Raw genomic sequence first — 17,008 nt, 5'->3', positions numbered from 1 at the left:
GGTGAAGAGATAGATCTAAAGAAGCCATGGATCTCTATTCAATGTTGTAGGCACCCGGGCATTGCTAGCCACTTTTGGGAGTAGTGGGGGATGGTCTTTGACCATCCACCACACTCCAATCATGAGGTCCTGATATATTTTTTGAAGAAATTATGGGTGGAATTAAAAAATCCCAATTACTTTGATATTACATCGTTTCAGGGGGTTGGGAGAGGCATGCCCCAAGATAGGCCAGGAGCAAAATTAAGCGACACGGTTAGAAACCGTGTGTGCGATGATCCATTGGTTCCTCTTCCATCACTAGTTGTTCTAGCACCTGCCCATCATCGAGCAGTGGATTCTACTCTAGGTTCATTGAGTGCCTTGTCGGGCAATTTGGTACAGCAGTTGCAGGAGGTGAGGGCTGCCCCCTACTTAGCACATGTTTGCACGAGTTGTGGGGATGTATGTAGGGGTTCACAGAGTGAGGCTGCCCCTGGAGGAGATGGTGATTTTGAGGATGCTGATGCTGCCCATAGTGGTTATGATGATGCCGAGGAGACTGGACATGCTGATGCCATCTCTTCATATGTTGATCTCTTGTCGGCAGGCGATGATCAGCCTACAGAAGTACAAATTTATTTGTATAATTTACAGTGCAATATCAAATTCCTTATATATACATATATGAACCATAACATGAGTCAATTTTTTCTGAATAGAGGATGGATCATACCACATCATTGAGGAACCGACAACATGTTACCTCAATACCTAGAGATGTTGGTGCCCCATTTATGGTATGCACTTTCATCTAGATACATTGTATTGATATGTACATTTAAAATAAACAATAAATTTTTTAATGTAATGATTTACATATGACATGTTTTTTCAATTTTGTAGGGTGCTTCATGTAGCACCAAGGTGGGTAGTTCTTCATGTGACCCATGGACCACTGAGGCTCAGTCTCATATACCACTAGTACGTTTTTCATTCATTAATTTGAAGTGTTTACATGCTTACTAATTTAAGTACAACTTTGATTCATGTTCTTTATTTTTTGCAATTGTAGGCTTCTGGATTGTTTGATGGCACATCACATGTACGCCTTCGACCATCAATTACTTTGTCTGCATCACATGTATGCTTTTCTGTGATAATCTTTAAGTCTATATATATATATATATGTGTATATATATACTTTATAATTTATGTATATATACAAGTTTGATTCATGCTTTATATATGTTGTTCAGGTCCACACCACTACCAATATTGGTACGGCTATGGGGTTGAGCTAGATGCAACCATCGACATTATCATTTGAGGCACGATGATTACAAAAATAATTTCTAATTTGTTTATACTGTGTACCTGGCTTTTATAGGGATTATCAAAATTGATGTACAATTTTTTTTTTGCAGGACTTGGCTACGACCACTTTTCTTGTTCATGATAGTGGACCTCCACGTACCAGTGAGGGCATTGTAGAGCACGGTCGTATGGTAATTTATTTTAAATTTTTTAGTATTTAATTACTTTATAAGTGAATTATGCAAGTAACTTCTTCTAATGTAAAATCTTTTAATAATGTACAGGAGGGTGCAGACACTGATACTGCACAGGAGGGTGGAGTCACTGATACTGCATAGGAGGGTGGAGACACTGATATTGCATAGACACAGGATGGTGCATCTCAGGACCATGTGCAGCAGGATGATTCATCTAAGCCACCTTCAAGTGGAGTGAAGAGGTCTGCAGATGAGATGCACGCGAGTTCTTAGATTGTATATTTTAGATCATGTCATGTTATTATATTGTGGACTTTTTATGATGACACTTGTTATGTTATCCTAGGACTTGTTATTATGTGATTATATATAGGACTTATTGTTATGTGTTATGTGATTATATATAGGACTTTTTATTATGTCATTTCCTTGCTATTATGATATCAGGTCGTGTTATGTGATTTGGCGCACTCTAGTGATTATATATGTGATACATTATTTTGTTATTATGTTATTTGGACTTGTTTTAATGTCATTTCCTTATTAAATTATTATTTCAAGACTTGTTAATATGTCATCAGGAATTGTTATGTGATTGTATATAGGAATTTTTATTTATGACTTTATATATTAACATTGTGATTGATCATCTTATAGTGCAACAGTTTATAATTCAATGTACACAAAATAACATTAAGAATAAGATAACTAATACAATATTGTTTATGAAACCAAAACTATATCAAATGTAGACAAATACAATGTTAAAGGGACAAAGAAAAACAATTATCATGATTAAATATTTAAAAGAGTTCACACAAGTATCGACTTATTAATTATAAATGAATCTCATAGAGGAATCATGATTATCATGATTATATAAAAGGATTATTAATTATAAATGAATCTCATAGAGGAATCCAATAGATTGATGGAACTAAGGCTAACCAAATTATTAGGAAGCTACAAACATAGTATCGACTTTCCTCTTAAGTTGACCACACTACTTTACTAGTGTATTGATGGTTTATTAGTGCGAATAGTAGTGGTATGAAAAGCATGGACTTCATGGTACTAAAATAAAAAAGTACACTATAAATATAGATTTGTCATACAATGATAAATATAGAGTTAGGTCATATTTAAGACATAATTCTATCTTTGAACTTACAATTAATCTATGAAGAGATTACAATAAAATAAATATATCATAAAAAATTAGAATTCAATTGTAACACAATTACAATGTGCACAAAATAACATTAAGAAGAAGATAACTAATACAACGTTGTTTATGAAACCAAAATTATATCAAATGTAGACAAATACAATGTTAAAGGGACAAAGAAAAACAATTATCATGATTAAATATAAAAGAGTTCACACAAGTAACACAAACTTACATACATATAAATTTGATTCAACCTAATGTACCAACTGCATCCTCTCTCTTCTGCAACGCGTCTATGATTGCCTCATGCTCTTCTACTGAAGTGTCCACAATACCTTATTAGCAGGTCTACCTTTGTATCTTTCTAATTTGATGTTTGTTGCCACCACCAAATGAGAATAGTGTATAATCTTCTTTTCTAATTGGTAGTCTTCATAAGCTGGTAAGCCATTCCTTCTTGTTAAGTATTTGCGTAGCCATGTACCAACCACCACAATAGACCCAACTAGATACTGAAAACCATCATCATCTACTTGATCACATATCAACTTTTTCTTAGGTTCTACACATCTAGCTAGCCAATACTCAACCTGCTCATCATTATCCTCAGGTGCAACAACAGCATACTCATGTCCTATAAAACAAATTTAAGTACAATGTGTAGAAATAAAACTTGTTAGAATTTATAATTCAAATATGTAATCATAAATTATATGACAATACATAAAAATATATAATTTAAAGTTATAAACAATAAATTGAATTAAATTACCAGGTTGTATGAGGTCTGAAACACGATCATAATCTTCTGATGCAAATGCATGATCGGGGTCTTCATTTCTTCTAACATCTTCATATCGTGTCTTAGTATGTGTTAAGGATTTGTGTTGCCATTCTTCGACCCATTCCATATTCTCGCATTCTTCCCATTCACTTGCAACACAAAATTGACAAAAACATGCAAGCTCTCTAGTCCATATAGTCCAAGTGTTAGAATTAGAACTCTTAAATGAATGCCATCTAGCTGACCCATTTATTGTATCACAATCATATCTTGGAAGGATATTCTCCTCTTTAACTAGCTAGAAGAAATGTCTAATTGTAGAGTTCTAACTTGATCCTGTGGATAAATTTGCACTACACCAATCCACAATTGCACTTGCATTTTTAAATTTAGCCTTTTCCTTGAATTTGAGTTGCTCTCTGCAAAGGGCTCTCTTAACACATGCACTGACACCGTAATGTTCTCCTTTCCCGTGTCCAGCCTAAAAAAAACTCCAAATGTGTTTGATATTAGTTTTCTTATGAATCCTACTCAACCAATAAAACATTCTAGCATTCTTGAATTGCCTTGTGCAATTATCAGACCATATTAGATGTTGTGTCATCTGAATTTCTCTCTCCCTCAAATTTTGAAAAAAGGTCTTGAAGAAAAACTGGACAAACTCAGATGAGTGTAATTTATTATCACTCATATAGAAATGGTACTCTCAAAATTTTGCGATCCTCTTGTGTACTATCTGGTGCATGCCTATAGACAATATGGACAAAAATTGATACTTGCACTGAATTGTAGTATTGTGATTGTACCTCATCTTGTGGTGCAAGCATGTAGTTCTCTACAAAGTCAACAACTGAAAGTATACTACCAACAAAAAATGTATCCTTACATATTCAAAACTGACCATCGAGCCATCTAGCATTTTGAGTGTGTTTAACATATTTAGGTATGATGTTACTCTTGAATTCATTCATAAATGCATGAACACTAACTTTTTCAGTGATTAGATCGCATCATTTTCCAACCTTTCCATCCTTTAGTGGATACTCAATAGTTTTAAATCTTTTAACATCAATTAATTGTTGTCCAAAATCATTTGAAAGATTTTCATGTAAACATTCATCCAACAATGCAAGATTGCCACATATATCACATACACCAGAAACACATGCATTGAAAAGGAAATTTTGTTCATTTAGTGGGTTGCAAAACAAACTTGAAATAAACTCCTTTATAGTTTCAGGTGGTATATTTATACCACATTCTTGGAACATTCCATTACTATGCATGGTAACACGTATATATCAAAATACATCATAATGGTAGCGAAATTGAACATGAGTTTTGCAACAACATGTGACTCTTTCCTTGTTAGTTCGAACATACCAAGGTTTACACTTTTCAAAAGACCTTTGACAAATGCTAATAGTCAACACCTTATCATCCAAAAAAAATTTATACAATTCAGTTTGAGTCATGTCCAATAGGTGTTTTGGATGTGGATCACGAATTTTTGACCCAACTCTTAATTTAAGAACATCTCTAACATTAAGTGATACTCTTGTATTATTGTGCCAGAATTTTTCGATCAAACTTTTGACTTTACCAGTAAGTTTCATATCAGACCTTGGTAGTCTACCACTAAAAGTACACAATTTGTTTGCCGGATCACTTTCAAAATTAACTCTTCTTTTTATAGCTCTTGACAAAGTTTTGTGATGAATATTAAGATATCCACTTATGTTACTCATCATTCTTTTATTAGAAGTTGTTTGGCTTACTAAAGTTGTTGTTATTGCCCGTCGTGCCACATTTTTATCTTTAGAATGACTTTTCTTTCCAATTGTATCAAAGGTGCTAGCAACAGTCGATACAACTTGTTTTAAAGACTCCTTCTTCTTGGGTTTGACATAAAAGCCTAACTTCTTCATCACTTTTCGCATTTTAGTCATTTTAATTAGTTGTACCATTAATTGACATTGAAACCCAAATTTCTTATTATAAAAAAAATGTCTAAACAATCTATTTGCATGTGTCCTAATCTGTCTCCATGAAACCAAGCCAGGAAGGTTGTCTAGTACATCACTTTTAATTTCAAAATTTTCATTCATTTGATTATCATTCAAACATGTTTCATTTTCAATTGGTGTTTCCATGTCTACATACACATTATTGGTTTTAGTTGCAGGTGGATTTTCAATTTCATTTGGAGTTTCAAATTTGGTTTCAAGTTGAGATCTAGTTTTAGTTGGGGTTTCAATTTGGATTTCAATTTCACTTTCAACTTGACTTCTAATTTCATTTGGGGTTTGATTTTCAATTAGAATTTCATTTAATAAGTAGCCTGCCTCTACTAAATCACTAATTTCTTCATGAGAAAAAACATAGGGCTGTGAAGACATACATGTATCCAATAATGGATTAGAAGATGCACCTGAATTAAATGGTTCTATTGTGTTTCCTTCATCAACATTTATGGTCTCACTGATGTTCTCCTCTTCTAAAACGATTGTGGAACTTGAAGCTCCTTGTCTCATTCTTGATCTTCTCTCTCGTTGACACATTGCCTCCTTCTCCCTATTTGCTGCAATCTCCTCAGTTGTTAGAACCTTCCTTTGCCTCTTCTTGCATTGATTTGATCCTATGGCTACACCAAAATTTGAATTCGAATCAATCTCCTTACCAAATCAACAATAAGATAAACAAAGAGAATGATTAATCAAAACATTCTCTTTGCAGATCGTACCTGTTAGCCAATGATTGAAAAATCATTCAATCATTGGAATTTGTGCTTGTGGGCCAGATTCTAGCCCAACGGATCTTTTCAGAAATGGGTGCCCGTTTTTAAAAACGGGCGCCTATTTTGCTTTCAATGGTATAGAGGGAAACAGGTGCCTGTTTTTTGAATTAAAAAAATGGGCGCCCATTTTTTTAATTTAAAAAATGAGCACCCATTTTTTAAAATTAGGGGCGAGAAACATTCCTTAGCTTTTTTTTTTTCTTCGGGATAGGCTTGGTCTCACCAAGTCTATGCTTGGACCTCCAAAAAATGACTAAGGTAAAACGACATCAGATTTCTACCTTGGCCTAATTTTTTGAGGGCCTTTCTGATTGAATTTTTTGACGAAACGAAAACCCATTAGAGTTTTTAGCATCCTAATTTAAGAAATGTAAATTTTATAGTGATAAGATTACTTTTACTATTTTTGTATTATTTATTAATCAAAAGTGGAACCTAAACCTAAAATACCAAGGTTCACTAAAACTTTAATAACTTTTTGGTTTTTAGGATTTTAGAAAAATAAATTATATGGCATCAATCTACATACAATTCTTTTGAATATTAAAAAAAATAAAATTGAAAAATATGAATTTTTCATCAAATTATGGTGGTCGTACACCCGATGTTTTGAAAATATACTTTATTGTCAGTTAAAAATTAATAAAAAATATATATATTCAATAAAAAAATAAGAAAAAATATTCTCATCAATATTTGGTATCTTAGGTATCATTTCCCAAAAGGATTTACAAAAAGTCATTTATTTGCATCAAAAAAGGGTGACCGTACACATGCGTGGTATGGTCTTGAAATAGGCATTTTGAAAAATTGGTTTTTAAACATGCCTACTAAAAAGGGATTTCTACCATGTGGGTATTAAAATAAATTACATATTTGAAAAGTAGACTCTGAGCACTACATTTTCTATTACTGAAGTTTTTTGAGATTCAATCTCTAAGTGCATCAAATTTTGACATCAATCAACATAAAATTTGAAAAATAGATAAAACACTTCTACTTTTTGCCCAAAAGTGGGACTCAACTTCTTGCAGCCACCCATTAACCTAAACATAACTATGATATAAACCCTAACCAAAATCCTAAACCATAACTCTAGCCATAATCCTAAAGTCTAACCCTAACCCTAACCTAAAAGATAACCCTAATCTTAACACTATCCCTAAGTATTATATATCTCTAACCATAATCATAACTGTAATCTTAACCTTACCCCAAAACCTAACCCTAATCCTAGCAAGTCTAACCCTATCCATTAACCTAAACTTAACTACGATTCAAACCCCAACCATAATCCTAGACTATAACTCTAACCATAATCTTAAAGTATAACCCTAACACTAACCATGGTGTAGACCCTTACATTAATCCTAATAGTAACCCTTAACACTAACCCTAACCATGCTATAAACCCTAACCATAATGCTACCCCTAGATTAAATTATATCTCTAACCTTAACACTAACCATAAGCTATAAGCCTAACCATGAATCTATCTCTAAGATAAAACTTAACCATAATCTAAACCCTAAACTTAAGTCTAACCCTATCCATTAACCTAAACATAACTATGATATAAACCCTAAACAAAATCCTAAAGTCTAACCGTAACCCTAACCATGGTGGAAACCCTAACATTAATCCTAACACTAACCCTTAACACTAACCCTAACCATGTTATAAAACCTAACCCTAACTCTAACCCTAAATTAAATTATATCTCTAACTATAACATTAACCATAAACCATAAGCCTAACCATGAATCTATCTCCAAGACAAAACATGACCATAACCTAAACCCTAAACATAAATATAACCTTATGCATTAACCTAAACATAACTATGATATAAACCCCAACCAAAATCCTAAACCATAACTCTAGCCATAATCCTAAAGTCTAACCCTAACCCTCACCTAAAAGATAACCCCAATCTTAACACTATCCCTAAGTATTATAAACCTCTAACCATAATCATAACTATAATCTTAACCTTACCCCAAAACCTAACCCTAATCCTAGCAAGTCTAACCCTATGCATTAACCTAAACTTAACTATGATTCAAACCCTAACCATAATCCTAAACTATAACTCTAACCATAATCTTAAAGTATAACCTTAACCCTAATCCTAACCCAAACCCTAACTCTTATAGCTATCATCACGTATTATCTTTAATTGCAATCTGAACCCTAACTCTAACCCTATTCCTAATTATAATTCTAACCCCAACCCTAATTTTATTTATAATTAATAATTATAATCTTTAATCCTAACCCTAATTATAATAACTAAGATTAACCCTAATCCTAACCCCAATCCTAATAGTAACTGTAACCCTTAACATAATTATATCATTAACCCTAATAATAATTCTAATCTTAACCCTTATACTAACCCTACCTCAAACCCTGACACTAACACTAACCCTACTTTTATTCATAATTAATAATTATAATCTTTAACCCTAAACCTAACTATATATCTAGCCCAAAACCTAACCCTTAACCCTAATCCCTCTAATTGAATGATAACCCTAAACTCAACTCTAACCATAGATTTGAACCCTAAATACAACTTGATCCCTAATCTAAGCATTTAATTGAACCCTATTCTTAAACTTAACCCTTTTCCTCAATTGTAACTGTATATGGTGAAAATGGATAACAACAATGTTGAAAGACTAAATAGATTCGACCACAAAACCCTAGCCTAACAACAACAAAGATCCACCATAACATATGAAGATTACCTAAGACAATGCAAATCAAACGAAATCACAAAGATTATACCATCACATGTCCAATAGGGTTTGGATCTCCATTCTTCCTATCTCCATTGATCTTGCTTGATATATTTGCTCTCAGATTTTATGTGCACAAGAGCTCAACAAAGAACGGAATGTGGTTGCAAGTAGGATCGTAGTGTAGTCAAGTCCTTAAGATGATTCATTAGAATGAATGATTAGGGTTTGATAATGAAAGAAGCATCTCCTTATATAGAAGACACTATAAGAAATGGAGGGATAAGATTGAGAGGTGTAAAAGGAGGTCGGCTATGATTAGAGGGTAGGTAAAAGAAATAATAAAATAATGAAAGGGGTAGGTAGTGTATGAATTAAGAGATGAATGACATGTGTCATGGGTAGAAAAGGTTAATGAATTAATTAAATAAATAAAGATTTATTTAATTAATAGAAGAAGTGGGATCAATTAAATAAATAAGATATTTATTTAATTTAGGGAAAAGGATAATTTAAATAAATAAATGTATTTATTTAAATGAGAAATAAGGCTAGAAGAGGATAAATGAATTAAATAAATAAATAAAGATTTATTTAATTAATAGAAGAATTAGGCTTAGATAATTAAATAAATAAAATATCTATTTAATTAGACATGACAATTTTAGGTGTCTACAATTTGCCCCTCTTTGAGAAAATGCGGCTTGTCGCGTTGTTTCAAAGAAGATAAGATGAACTGATACAAAGTTGCCCCAAGATGGGAATGATATGCCCCCTCGAGAGATTGGATGAAAAAATGTCTGAAAAGATCGCAGACAATCTCTCGATAAGAAAGACGAGATAGAATGGACTGACCGGATAAAGTGACAGAGTCACGGGATAATGAAGACTGACTCAGGAAACGAGGGCTAGGGTAGTCTATAAGATAGACCACGAGAGAAATACATCCTCATTTCCATCTAAACATCCACGAGAGCAGAGTGCAGAGCGAAAATAGAGCAGCAACAGTCAGCAGCGATGACTTTCATTCATAGATTCAACTGCATTCGCCGATTCCAAAGGCTAGCAGAGGCGGGAGAGCCGGTAAGTACCACAAAACCTCCTTGTACTTTGATGCATTTATTTTTGTCATTAATGCATGCTAGGTAATGTAATAAATGTACGTTTATGTCAGGAAAATGCGTTTGTGTCCAAAAATGTGAATTTGTGTCTTCTAGGTCAAATCGACAGTTCTGTGATGAACATATGCTGTCAATTGGATAAGCTGCTGAGAGGATACACTCAAATAGGTCCTCTAGGGAAGACTAGGATAGATCAAGGCACTTTGTGATGAACAGTGAGTACCAAGATAGAGTACTTTGTGATGAACAGGGAGTACTAAAAAAAGAGCAGCACTTTGTGATGAATAGTGAGTGCAAATGTGAGCAGCACTTTGTGATGAACAATGAGTGCAAATGTGAGCAACACTTTGTGATGAACAGGGAGTGTCACACACGTAGTACTTTGTGATGAACAGGGAGTACCACTAGGATAGAAGCAACACTTTGTGATGAACAGTGAGTGTCACTAGGATAGATAGCCATATGCACTTAGATAAAAAGTAGCATTTTGTGATGAACAGTGAATGCCACTATGCCTGACATGATTGATTTGCTTGACTGTAGGAGTATTTGCCTATGTTGGAGTCACGAAAGAGATTCCCATCAACTCAGAGGTTACGACCTGAGCTGAAATTTGAGGAGCGAGCTACTATCAAGGCTATGGGATTGAGACATGTTCTGTATGTGCCTGAGTTTCGAGTGAACATGGGATTGCTGACTGCACTGACGGAGAGATGGCACTCTGAGACATGTACGTTTCATTTGCCGATGGGGGAGATGATAGTCACCCTTGAGGATGTATATAGGATCTTGTGGATATCGATCGATGGGGAGCTGATTCCCTATGATCGAGATGGAGACAGGGAGGCCCTGAGACAAGTATTCTAGGACCCAGGATTGGAGATGAGGGTTGGACATGTGGCGTGGGACACTATGACTGCTATAAGATTAGCGCTGCCAGCAGTGATAGGAGGAGCGATCAATGGGTTCTTGTGTCTTGACAGAGTGACACGGGGGTTGGCTGTGGGTTGGGGAGGTGCACTGGAGACACTAGTGATAGCACACCAGATATGCCTGGGGATTGTGTGTGCTGGCACACCTTTATTATGAGCTGCATCAGTTTGTATACCACGGGTCAGTGGGATTGGGTTGTGGGGTCACATTATTACAGGTGTGGGCCTATGAGCATCTGCCAGTGATGAGACCGATACACTTCAAGGACAGAGGTCACGGATGCAGTTTCGTGCATTTATACGACATGATCACGTCACAGCCACGGATTGGCAGGTTAGAGCATTGGTAGCATGTGATTGATGATATTGACATGGTCATATGGAGGCCATACCTGGGATGCGAGCAGTGGGAGGATGATGTTGTAGAGTGGCCTTACACCTTCCGGAGCAGGTACCTGATTGGGCAGATGCCCTATGTGCTGGAGAGGCAGCTAGTGGATAGGGTGGGCAGGCAGTTTGACAGGATTCAGCAGATGCCACTGGGTTTAGGCATGTATGCACGGACTGTGAGAGATCAAGCACAGTTTGGACCCTTGTTATCATATGATCAGGCTGTTACATAGTTGGTAGAGATGATGCCCCTTCCCTGGGACATGTGGCCAGAGATTGAGGATGCCGACATGGATGCCGAGTACACAGCATACTGGGCCGAGCATCCATTCCCACGCTTGACGGATCTGGGAGAGCTATTAGATGGAGATGGTTGTGGGGATGATGATGATGATGGAGCTGATGGGGGCAGAGGCCGACGGAGGAGGAGAGGGGCAGTTGGAGAGAGGAGAGTTGCACCATGGAGGGAGGGTGGAGAGGATAGGCAGGCTTGGGTGGTGAGGGGTCACGGTGGATTGCCGCTACAGGTGCCAGCAGCACAAGGTCCCAGACAGGTACAAGTACAGGGATAGATACAGGGACAGATATAGGGATAGGTACCAGTACAGGTATAGGCATAGGCACAGGGGCAGGCACCCGTACAGGGGGAGCCACAGGCAGAGCCACAGGGGGCTGAGGCTGAGGAGGATGAGCTGACAGAGTTGAGGGAGATCTGCTAGACATAGGCAGATGAGATTCAGGAGTTGGAGAGGGAGAGGGATAGGCTCAGGAGGCGGCTCAGAGATACTGAGCGGGAGTGGGATCAGGCCATTCAGCACTATATAGAGGCTGAGATAGCACTGAGGGCTGGGAGGTAGGCAGCAGAGGACACAGGGGCCGGATATGCTTACGTCCTGCGGGCAGGGGAGGAGATTGCCTACTCGCAAGATCTCTATTATGGTGCAGTGCCAGCGGATCAACGGGCAAGGAGCTTCTATAGACCATTGCGGATAACAACAGCTATGGGAGGGAGCCGGAGGAGACAGGCATCTAGTGGTGGGGTCATGGGTCCTCCACCACCACCAGATAGAGGGGATAGGAGGGATGATCCTGGGGCAGGTCCTTCAGGGGCTCAGATTCCATCAAGGCCAGGCAGCTCCGAGGGAGGGAGTTCATCATAGCCATAGAGGGCTCCCTATGTATCAGTATTGTACCATTTTTGTATGATGATGTAGACGCCTTCGGGTGATTGTAGCTATATGATTTTTGACATCATTGTATCATGACACTTTTTATATATATATATGAGATGATTCATCTTTGCGGCAGCTATATGCATGTGTACCTATGTGATGAGATGTTCTTATGTGATGCTTATGATATGGATGCAAATATGTACATGATGTAATGCGATATATTTGTTCTTTTATGTTTTATATGTGTATGCATGATGCCATTGTGAATGTATGTAATGCAGATGAATATGATAATGAAAATGATTATTTATATGATAAAAATGTAAGATTGCTAACATGTGTTGCGTGTAGGATGTGATGCAGTTGTGATATCTATATGTATGTATGAAATGCTTATATGTGGTAATGCAGGTGCAACTACATGAAATGCAAATGTTTTTGGCGTGTCATTATACTCAGTCATGTGATAGCAGGCTACACGAACTCGAGAAGGACGATGGAAGTCAATCAAGAAAGGGGATGGAAGGTAGAAAATATGAAAGTGAAAGAGCTTCTTGTGCGTTATCATCATTGAGCTTTATTATGGCAAGTAGGTTATGACAATCGAGGCATATGCTCGACCTAGAAAGTCATTGTACCCATTGCATGGAGATAAGACAATCACAAACAAGGAATGCCCCAGTTCATACTTGACTCTCAGTGTCCTCATATCCTTGGACAAGTCATAGCATTACTAAGAGACAATCCACAGACAGCAAAGAAAAATAGGTGACGATACCCCATCCTCTCCTTTCTAAGCAAAGACATCCTGGAGATAGAATCTCTAGTCAGAGACATCTTGGAAAAGCTAAAAGACATGTCACCAAAAGAGAAAATCAAAAGAAAACCAAGACTCGACACCAACATCCACTATAGTCCTCAAATTTAGTGTCTCTTGTCACTTGTATAAGTCTTATTTGATTGTGGTCACAATGTTTACTTTCACAAAAAGGATAGATAGCACTAAACCATATGTTGTCTGAGTCTGTGGAAAGATTTGATTTGTTGAAGCCCATTGTTGTTGCTATGTCTCATCTGAAACTGTCTGAATCCATGGAACTGATACTTTATTGCGGAGAAGATGAAACTTTATTGCAGATTGGCAAGGCAGATGTTACTTTATTGTGCATTGTGCGCGGATAGACTGAAGAAAGCTGGAAGAAACTATACTCCTCGAAACATGTGATGTTCTCAGTTCCACGCCCATCACTAGACGTAGAATTTGCCTTAGCCATAGATAGGAGCTGATTTATTATGGATGGAAAGGGAGGTGAAAAGGGAGGTTTATTATGAATGGCTAACCAATCTTGGGTAGATCAATAACAAGCCATGATGGGAATGGGTAAGTTGATTATGAATGAATAGGTTGTGAGTGTGTGCAAAGTGAAAGGATGAAATAGAATCCTAAAGGAGGGAGGAGCAATGTCTCTACACATGGCGCTGGTGACCCAGTTTTCACCATGGTACTTGCCCAGAGCACCACTGAAGTGGTTTTCACCGTTGGACGAAATTATTTCTCTTTACTTTTTTTGATTTTTCAATGTTTTTTGTGTCACAAGGTGCCTGTTTGCCAGGTTTTCACCAAGTAACGATTTTTTTGTTTTATAATTTTTTTTTTGTATTTTTGAATTTTTTTTATTTTTTTTGTATTTTTGAATTTTTTGAATTTTTTTGTATTTTTGAATTTTTTGATTTTTTTGTATTTTTGAATTTTTTGATTTTTTTGTATTTTTGAATTGGGATACTCTTAAGAGCTATGTGTAAAACCTGTGAAGGTGCATGTTGTTGATAGGATCCTCCAAAGGTTCCCCTTCTGTAGTTGAGAGTTGATATGCCCCAGATCCATATGCTGCTGTAATGATGTAAGGACCAAGCCAATTTGGTTCAAACTTGCCCTTCTTCTCTCTATCTTGCTGATTTTTGGGGTTTTCTCTAAGAACTAGGTCCCCTACCTCAAATGTGCGAGGCTTGACCTTGTGATTGTAGCTGCGACTCATTCGTTGTTGATAAGCCTTGAGATGATTAAAAGTGGTTTGTCTTTGTTCATCCAGTAGTTCCAGTTCTTGTAAGCGAGAGACCCTATAGTCTTCATCACTGATAATGTTTTGCAAAGAGACCCGCAAAGAGGGTAGCTCGACCTCAATAGGCAAGATGGCTTTAGCGCCATAGACAAGTGAATAGGGTGTAGCTCCTGTAGGTGTGCGAACACTTGTGCAGTATGCCCAAAGTGTAGGATTAAGTTGGATATGCCAATTACGGCCAATGTCGTCGACTATCTTCTTTAGGATTTTAAGGATTGTTTTATTAGATGCCTCAGCTTGGCCATTACCTTGGGGGTAATATGGTGTGGAGAAATGATGGGAAATATGGAAGCGGTCACAGAGTTCACAAACATCCTGATTTTTGAAGGGACACCCATTATCAGTGATAATGGAAACAGGAATACCGTATCGACAAATGATATAGTTGAGGATGAATGTAGCAATCTATTTTCCAGTGACTTGTGTGAGAGGCACGGCTTCAATCCATTTTGTGAAATACTCTGTGGCAGTGATAATGAATTTATGACCATTGGAAGAAGGAGGGTGAATCTTGCCTATGAGATCGAGTCCCCAGTGACAAAAGGGTCAAGGAGACGCAATTGGTTGAAGTTCTTGTGCTGGCGCGTGTATGAGGTCTCCATGAATTTGACATTGCTTACATTTCTTGCCAAACTGATATGAGTCTTTTTCCATATTGGGCTAGTAATATCCAGTCCTGATGAGTTTCTTGGCCAAGGTAGGACCACTAGCATGTAGACCACATATCCCTTCATGCACTTCACGTAACGCAATCTGAGCTTCATCGCTTTCTAAACATATAAGAAGAGTGCCATCTAGACCTCACCGGTATAGGATATCAGCTAAAATGATGTATCGAGAAGATTGGCGAATGAAAGTGCGACGTTGGTTATTTGATAGATCAGGAGGTAGGGTATTGTCACGAAGATATGTGAATATGGAACCATATAACTGGGATTCGGGACCAACAACGCATATCATTTCAGTAGGAGTGATCTCATATGAAGGAACCAACAAATTGTCTACCAGGAACTCATAGCAGGTTTCATTTTGAGGCAGGTCAATTAGTGAAGCAATTGTAGCCATGGCATCTGCAGCACGATTCTGCTCTCTTGGTATCTGCTCAAAATCTATCTTTGTGAAGTGATGTTTTAAATCATCTACCAGTTGCTTGTAAGGCATTAATTTTTCATCTTTTGTTTGGTAATCATCAGTTGCTTGATGGATGACAAGTTGAGAATCCCCAAAAACACGAAGTTCTTGGATCTTCCACTGAACTGCAATTCGTAATCCAGTTGTTAATGCCTCATATTCCGCTATATTGTTAGTGCAAGGAAATGATAAGCGGTATGATTTTGGTATAGAATCGCCTTGAGGAGTTATAAAGAGAATACCAGCTCCTGCCCCATGCTGTGTGTATGAGCCGTCAAAGTACAGTTGCCATGGCTTTGCCTGTGATATTGTTAAAATGGATTCATCTGGAAATTCTGAATTTAGAGGAACATCATCTATCATGGGAGCATCTGCTAATTGATCCGCGATTGCCTGTCCTTTTATTGCTTTTCTGTCCACATACTCAATGTCAAATTCACTCAGGATCATTACCCACTTGGCCAGTCGCCCAGTAAGTGTAGCTTTGTTAAGAAGGTATTTTAATGGATCAATTCTTGCAATCAACTTAGTCTTATGAGTGAGCATATAGTGTCATAATTTTTGTGAAGCAAAGACCACAGCGAGACATGCGCGCTCGATTGGTGTGTAATTTAGCTCATATCCCACCAATGTGCGACTGATATAGTATACTGCTTTTTCCTTGCCGTCAGCTATTTGTTGCGCTAGGAGTGCCCCCAGTGCTGTTGGAGTAGCTGATATGTATAGCAACAAAGGCTGATCTGGAATTGGTGGCATCAAAACTGGCGGATTCAAAAGATAATCTTTGAGCGTCTGAAAAGCTTGTTGACAGTTATTATCCCATTTGAACTTGATATTTTTATGTAGCAGGTGTTGAAAAGGATTACACTTATCTGCAAGTTGTGCTATGAATCTTCGTATAGACTGGAGTCTCCCTTGTAAGGATCGAAGTTGACTGATATTTCTGGGTGGCGGCATGTCCCAGATAGCCTTGACTTTTGTTGGATCGGCTTCGATTCCTCTTTTGGACACAATGAATCCTAGGAGCTTCCCGGAGGTTACTCCAAAGACACATTTCTTGGGGTTTAATCTTACCTTGTACTTTTCCAACCGATCAAAGATGACTGAAAGTATGTCCAAATGTGTATCTCTGTCTATTGATTTACCCAAG

This window comes from Cryptomeria japonica, chromosome 11 (genome assembly GCF_030272615.1).
Source record: "Cryptomeria japonica chromosome 11, Sugi_1.0, whole genome shotgun sequence".
Lineage (NCBI taxonomy): Eukaryota > Viridiplantae > Streptophyta > Pinopsida > Cupressales > Cupressaceae > Cryptomeria > Cryptomeria japonica.
Note: the sequence above shows the minus strand (reverse complement) of the source record.